Source organism: Penaeus chinensis, chromosome 37 (assembly GCF_019202785.1).
Source record: "Penaeus chinensis breed Huanghai No. 1 chromosome 37, ASM1920278v2, whole genome shotgun sequence".
NCBI classification, from domain to species: Eukaryota; Metazoa; Arthropoda; class Malacostraca; order Decapoda; family Penaeidae; genus Penaeus; species Penaeus chinensis.
This window is the reverse complement of record NC_061855.1, coordinates 6,584,962-6,592,461: the sequence shown is the minus strand read 5'-3', so window position 1 is coordinate 6,592,461 and position 7,500 is coordinate 6,584,962. Positions and strand designations below refer to the sequence as shown.

Sequence of the window (7,500 nt, the reverse complement as noted above, 5' to 3'; positions counted from 1 at the left end):
ATGCTCCATCCTTCCTTCCTTCCTTCTTTTCTCTCTCCCTCCCTTCTTCCCTCCCTCCCTTTCTCCCTTCCTACTTCCCTGCACATCTCTCTCCCTCCTTTCTTCCCTCCTTCCTTCCCTCTCTTTCCCTGCTTCCCTGCTTCCCTCCTTCCCTCCCTCTCCCCCTCAGCCCCCCACCGCCCCTCCCCCGCATGTCGCCGCGGCCGGAGCTCAGCGAGAGATTTGGGTCTGGAGCGAATGGACTGGACTGCTGCTGGCAACTGTCGAGGGCGGCGACGGCGGAGGAGGAGGAGTAGGAGTAAGAGGGAGGGTAGAGAGAGGGAGGGTAGAGAGAGGGAGGGAGAGAGAGGGAGGGTAGAAAGAGAGAGGGTAGAAAGAGAGAGGGTAGAAAGAGAGAGGGTAGAGAGAGAGAGAGGGTAGAGAGAGAGAGAGGGTAGAGAGAGAGAGAGGGTAGAGAGAGAGAGAGGGTAGAGAGAGAGAGAGAGGGTAGAGAGAGAGAGAGAGGGTAGAGAGAGAGAGAGGTAGAGAGAGAGAGAGGGTAGAGAGAGAGAGAGGGTAGAGAGAGAGAGAGGGTAGAGAGAGAGAGAGGGTAGAGAGAGAGAGAGGGTAGAGAGAGAGAGAGGGTAGAGAGAGAGAGGGGTAGAGAGAGAGAGAGGGTAGAGAGAGAGAGAGGGTAGAGAGAGAGAGAGGGTAGAGAGAGAGAGAGGGTAGAGAGAGAGAGAGGGTAGAGAGAGAGAGAGGGTAGAGAGAGAGAGAGGGTAGAGAGAGAGAGAGGGTAGAGAGAGAGAGAGGGTAGAGAGAGAGAGAGGGTAGAGAGAGAGAGAGGGTAGAGAGAGAGAGAGGGTAGAGAGAGAGAGAGGGTAGAGAGAGAGAGAGGGTAGAGAGAGAGAGAGGGTTAGAGAGAGAGAGAGGGTAGAGAGAGAGAGAGGGTAGAGAGAGAGAGAGGGTAGAGAGAGAGAGAGGGTAGAGAGAGAGAGAGGGTAGAGAGAGAGAGAGTGTAGAGAGAGAGAGGGTAGAGAGAGAGAGAGGGTAGAGAGAGAGAGAGGGTAGAGAGAGAGAGTGGGTAGAGAGAGAGAGAGGGTAGAGAGAGAGAGAGGGTAGAGAGAGAGAGAGAGGGTAGAGAGAGAGAGAGGGTAGAGAGAGAGAGAGGGTAGAGAGAGAGAGAGGGTAGAGAGAGAGAGAGGGTAGAGAGAGAGAGAGGGTTAGAGAGAGAGAGAGGGTAGAGAGAGAGAGAGGGTTAGAGAGAGAGAGAGGGTAGAGAGAGAGAGAGGGTAGAGAGAGAGAGAGGGTAGAGAGAGAGAGAGAGGGTAGTGAGAGAGAGAGGGTAGAGAGAGAGAGAGGGTAGAGAGAGAGAGAGGGTAGAGAGAGAGAGAGGGTAGAGAGAGAGAGAGAGGGTAGAGAGAGAGAGAGAGGGTAGAGAGAGAGAGAGGGTAGAGAGAGAGAGAGGGTAGAGAGAGAGAGAGGGTAGAGAGAGAGAGAGGGTAGAGAGAGAGAGAGGGTAGAGAGAGAGAGAGGGAGAGAGAGGAGAGGGTAGAGAGAGAGAGGGGTAGAGAGAGAGAGAGGGTAGAGAGAGAGAGAGGGTAGAAGAGAGAGAGAGGGTAGAGAGAGAGAGAGAGGTAGAGAGAGAGAGAGGGTAGAGAGAGAGAGAGGGTAGAGAGAGAGAGAGGGTAGAGAGAGAGAGAGAGAGGGTAGAGAGAGAGAGGGAGGGTAGAGAGAGAGGGAGGGTAGAGAGAGAGGGAGGGTAGAGAGAGAGGGAGGGTAGAGAGAGAGGGAGGGTAGAGAGAGAGAGAGAGAGAGAGAGAGAGAGAGAGAGAGAGAGAGAGAGAGAGAGAGAGAGAGAGAGAGATGAGGAGAGAGACGAGAGAGAGAGAGGAGAGAGGAGACGAGAGAGAGAGAGAGAGAGAGAGAGAGAGAGAGAATGAGAGAATCTTCACTACATTGGCGACAACCCTCGCCCCTCCTCCTTTTCTAGTAAATAAAATAATCCAGACAAAGGACATTACTGACTACCAGTCAACTTCTCTCTCCCCCAAACTCAAAAATCCCCCCCCCCCCCTTCCTCAAAATTCGCCCTCAATACCCGACTAAAGAGCAAGGAAAGAAAACGAGGACGCCCTTTTTCCCCTTAAAAAAAATTCCCCCGTCAGACTCTTTCACCTTCGACGATCCCTTTCACCCAAAAAGCCATGAGTTCTCCTGACCCGGAGATACGATTCCTTGCCCCCCCCCTTCCCCCCTCTTCCCCTCACTCAGAGTGGCATTTCCGTCCCGCGCCAAGAACCTTCTAGCAAGTTCGCCGGACTTGCGGCACGACGGCAGCAACAGCACCAGGAGAAACAGCAATGACAGCAACAGAATTAAAAGCAGAGGAGGCAACATCAACCGCTGCCGCCGACGCCACCAACACTCGTTCGCCTTCTCCTCCTCTCAAACTTCGCAACTTTCATGTTTCTCTCTCGTTCTCTCTCTCGCTGTCTCGCTGTCTCTCGCTCTCTTTTGCTCTCGCTGTCTCTCGCTGTCTCTCGCTCTCTTTTGCTCTCTGTCTCTCTCTGTCTATATCTGTCTATATCTCTGTCTCTCTATATCTCTGTCTCTCTATAGCTCTGTCTCTCTATAGCTCTGTCTCTCTATAGCTCTGTCTCTCTATAGCTCTGTCTCTCTATAGCTCTGTCTCTCTATAGCTCTGTCTCTCTAAAGCTCTGTCTCTCTATAGCTCTGTCTCTCTATAGCTCTGTCTCTCTATAGCTCTGTCTCTCTATAGCTCTGTCTCTCTATAGCTCTGTCTCTCTATAGCTCTGTCTCTCTATAGCTCTGTCTCTCTATAGCTCTGTCTCTCTATAGCTCTGTCTCTCTATATCTCTCTATATCTCTCTATATCTCTGTCTGACTCTGTGTCTCTGTCTCTGTCTCTGTTTCTCTCTCTCTCTCTGTCTCTCTGTCCCCCCTTCCCTCCCTTTTTCCTCCCCTCCCTCTCTCTCTCCCTCTCTCTCTTGTGCAAGAGAGAGAAAAGGGCGGAGGGCGACAGCAAGACACCCGAAGGAAGGCTACGAGGCACGCAGTTTAAGGAAGGAAGGTAAGGAGGATGCAAACCTTTTTATTCTTTTATTTTTATTACTATTTTTTTTTTTTTTTTTTATGACGAAGAGGGCGGAGGACACAGCAACCCCAAGAAGGACACCAAACCCAAGGAGTCTTTCTAGGCTGAGGAAGATCTGAAATGCAAGTTCTCTTGGAGGCGATCCGGAAGATTGGTCATCATGAGCCTGGCGTCCTGGAGGAGGAGGAGGAGGAGCAGGAGGAGGAGGAGGAGGAGGAGGAGGAGGAGGAGGAGCGGGAGGAGGAGGAGGAGGAGCGGGAGGAGGAGGAGCGGGAGGAGGAGGAGGAGGAGCGGGAGGAGGAGGAGGAGGAGCAGGGAGGAGGAGGAGGAGCGGGAGGAGGAGGAGCGGGAGGAGGAGGAGCGGGAGGAGGAGGAGCGGGAGGAGGAGGAGCGGGAGGAGGAGGAGCGGGAGGAGGAGGAGGAGGAGGAGGAGGGAGGAGGAGGAGGAGGAGGAGGAACGGGAGGAGGAGGAGGAGGAGGAGCGGGAGGAGGAGGAGGAGGAGGAGCGGGAGGAGGAGGAGGAGGAGGAGGAGGAGGAGGAGGAGGAGGAGGAGGAGGAGGAGGAGGAGCGGGAGGAGGAGGAGGAGGAGGAGGAGCGGGAGGAGGAGGAGGAGGAGGAGGAGCGGGAGGAGGAGGAGGAGGAGGAGGAGCGGGAGGAGGAGGAGGAGGAGGAGCGGGAGGAGGAGGAGGAGGAGGAGCGGGAGGAGGAGGAAGAGGAGGAGGAAGAGGAGGAAGAGGAAGAGGAGGCAGAAGAAGAGAAGAGGAAGAGAATAGAAAGAGGAAGAGGAAGAGAATAGAAAGAGGAAGAGGAAGAGGAAGAGGAATAGGAAGAGGAGGAGGAGGGAGGAGGAGCGGGAGGAGGTGCGGGAGGAGGAGGGAGAGGAGGGGGAAGGGGAGGAGGAGGGGGAAGGGGAGGAGGGGGATGGAGGGGAGAGGGAAGGAGAGGAGGAGAATGAGGAAGAAGAGGAAAAGGAAGAAGAGGAGGTGGGAGAGGAGGAGAACATTTTGCGAGAGAAGATGAAGAGCGTCTTTACGAAGAGGGAAGGAACACCGTCCGTGGTGGCAGTGCGCCGGCCCACGTGTTGTCAGGGCGGCTCCTTCTCCTTCTCCTCCTCCTCCTCCTTCTCCTCCTCCTCCTTCTCCTCCTCCATATCATCCTCCTCCTCCTCCTCCTTCTCCTCCTCCTCCTCTATCCCCTCCTCCCCCTGTTCGGCGTCCCCCGCTCCTCCTCCCTCGCCTTCTCTCGCGGAAGATGCTGCTTCTCTCTCTCCCAAACGGCGCTTTAAACCCCGTCCCCCAAGCGCCGGAGACAACTCGAGGGCAAACACGACAAGGAAGACGCTATTTGGTCAGAATCGTCGAAAATGAGAAAAAAAATTAAAACTAAAGAGAAAATAAAGAGAAAAACAGGCTCAGAAACAAGACGCGTGCGCGCGCGTTCGCACACGGACACACACGCTGGCACACACAGACACGTACGCACGCACGCACGCGGACACACCTGCGGGGCAGACTGGTGGCCACGCAGTCTCGCCTGACTGAAACCCGTTCTCGGATGGCGATATTCTCGTCGACTTTTCCACCATATATTTCCCGCCGTCGCCGCCCTTCCTACGACCGGGAGAGCCAAAGAACACTTCAAGGGCCCTCTCCTGCGGCTGGAGGATGCCCCCCCGGCCGCCCAGCATCCGGGGAAGGAGGGGGAAAAAGGGAGAGAAAACGAGCGCCTTCTGCAACGGGTGAATTTGGCCTCCCTCGTGCACAGCCCCGCGCCTTCATTGTAACATTCCGCCTCGTCTCGTCTGGCCGGCCTGTGACGTGGGCACAGCGGGAGGGGGAGGGGAGGGGATGAGGGGGAGGGGAGGGGGATGAAGGGGAGGGGAGGGGGATGAGGGGGAGGGGGAGAGGGGGGAGGAGGGAGGGAGGATGAGGATGAGGAGGAGGATTTGGGGAGAAGGAGGATTGCGAATAGAGGGGAGAGGGGAGGATGGGGAGAGGAGAGGAGGAGATGGGGAGAAAGAGGATGGAGGATTTGGGGAAAAGAAGGATTGCGGATGGTGGGGAAAGGATTGCGGGGGAGGAGGAGGGGGGGGGGAGGAGGAGGAGGAGGAGGAATTGGAGAAGGAGGAGGAGGAAAGGGATGAGGATGAGGATGAGGATGAGGATGAGGATGAGGAGGAGGAGGTGGTGGTGGCGAAAGGAGAGGGAGCGAAGCCCTCCTGCTTCCTCCTTCCTTCTTCCTCCTTCCTTCTCTCTCCCTTAAGAAGGACGGGATTATGAATTAATCGCGCACACAGACGCCGTTAAATGTCTGGCTCCACGAAAACGCGGGCGAGAGGGCGACAAGTGACGAGGAGGGGAAATAAGAAAGAACGAGATGAGGAGAAGAAGAAGGAGGAGAAGAAGAAGATGAAGAGGGAGGAGATGAAGAAGAAGAAGAGGAGGGAGGAGAAGAAGAAGAAGAGGGAGAAGAAGAAGAAGAAGAAAAGGGAGGAGAAGAAGAAAAGGGAGGGGAAGAAGAAGAAAAGGGAGAAGAAGAAGAGAGAAAAGGGAGTAAAAGGGGGAGAGGGGGAGAAGGAGGCTTGGGGCACGATGGGGGGTGAGGCATGCGATAGCCGTGTTATGTGGGGAGGGAGAGGGGTAGAGCAGGGGAGAAGGGGAGAAGGGGAGAAGGGGAGGGAGGGGAAGGAGAAGGGAGTCATCATTGCCATTCAGTCCCACCCTCTCCCTCTCTCCTTCTCTCCCTCTCTCCTTCTCTCCCTCTCTCCTTCTCTCCCTCTCTCCTTCTCTCCCTCTCTCCTTCTCTCCCTCTCTCCTTCTCTCCCTCTCTCCCTCTCTCCTTCTCTCCCTCTCTCCTTCTCTCCCTCTCTCCTTCTCTCCCTCTCTCCTTCTCTCCTTCTCTCCCTCTCTCCCTCTCTCCTTCTCTCCCTCTCTCCTTCTCTCCCTCTCTCCTTCTCTCCCTCTCTCCTTCTCTCCCTCTCTCCTTCTCTCCCTCTCTCCTCTCCTCCTCTCCTTCTCTCCCTCTCTCCTCTCCTTCTCTCCTTCTCTCCCTCTCTCCTTCTCTCCTTCTCTCCTTCTCTCCTTCTCTCCCTCTCTCCCTCTCTCCCTCTCTCCTTCTCTCCCTCTCTCCCTCTCTCCCTCTCTCCTTCTCTCCCTCTCTTCCTCCCCCCGAGTATATAAACACTTCACCCAATGCTTAAAACAGACTCTGACCAACACGTGTTAAACCAAAGACTCCTTCTCCTTTTTACTTTTATTTTTTCAATCGCAAATCTGAAAGCACAGGATCACAATCAGCTGTTCGCTATTCCTTCTGTTAGAATCCGCTTCACAGAGCTAAACTGGCTTTGTACTTGACCAAACGCACGTAGCTACGTAGCAGTAAACACTGTTAATTACCTGTTCGTTCCCTAGCAACAGGTTTTAAACTCCAAAGAAAACAAATCCCAAAATTAAGCAATATAAAAAGACAAATTGGAAAATATACTTGGACGCATACTAATTCGAAACATAACATATAAATCCCTTTATATGTACATACATACATGCATGCATACATCCATACATACAAGCACGCATACAAGCAAGCATTCAAACACGCACGCAAACACACACACACACACACACACACACGCGCACGCACGAAGAAAATGCACACGGCACACTGCACTTTGAGGCCTCGATGTCATAAGACGCAAAATCCTTGACGCGCGCGGGGAGGCACCGAGATCAACAACAAAGAAAATGAATGGGAACACCTGTACATTTCTCACTGTTGGGCGAGTTCGGCGCGGAGGGGAGGGGGGGTCCGAGAGGGGGGCCCGAGAGGGGGGTCCGAGAGGGGGGGTCCGAGAGGGGGGGTCCGAGGGGGGTCCGAGGGGGGTCCGAGGGGGGTGTCCGAGGGGGGGGTCCGAGGGGGTCCAAGGGAGGTTCCGATGGGGGGGTCCGATGGGGGGGTCGAGGGGAGGGGGTCCGAGGGGAGGGATCCGATGGGGGGGTCCAAGGGATGTATTTAAATACTTATGTAAATAGTGATGTATACATGTGTGTATGAACGCATAAGTATAAACACACAAAAACATCTATCTATCTATCTATCTAAAGATATAGATAGAGAGTGTAGGAGGGAAAGAAGGGGTGAAAATGGAGAAATGGGGGAAGGGAATTTAAACGGGAAACGAAAAACTTGCCCGACGATAAAATGAAGGAAGGAAAATGAAAAGGGAATGGAAGACGAAGGGAAAGGAAGATAAAAGGGGAAGACGAAAGAAATGGGCAGCAGAGAGAAATGGGGAAGTAGGGAAGAAGATGACTAAAAAAACAAGGAGAGGGAAGAGAGAGGAAGAGGAAGAGAGGAAGGAGAGGAGGGAAAACAAATGACGAAAGGTCTGAATGCCATTCCA

General features: G+C 54.3%; 1 protein-coding gene across 3 annotated transcripts in view; it reads left to right on the top strand.

The window, feature by feature from the left end:
• Positions 1-7,500, top strand: part of LOC125045535 — a 23,630-nt gene that overhangs the window by 7,443 nt on the left and 8,687 nt on the right. The window lies entirely within an intron of this gene.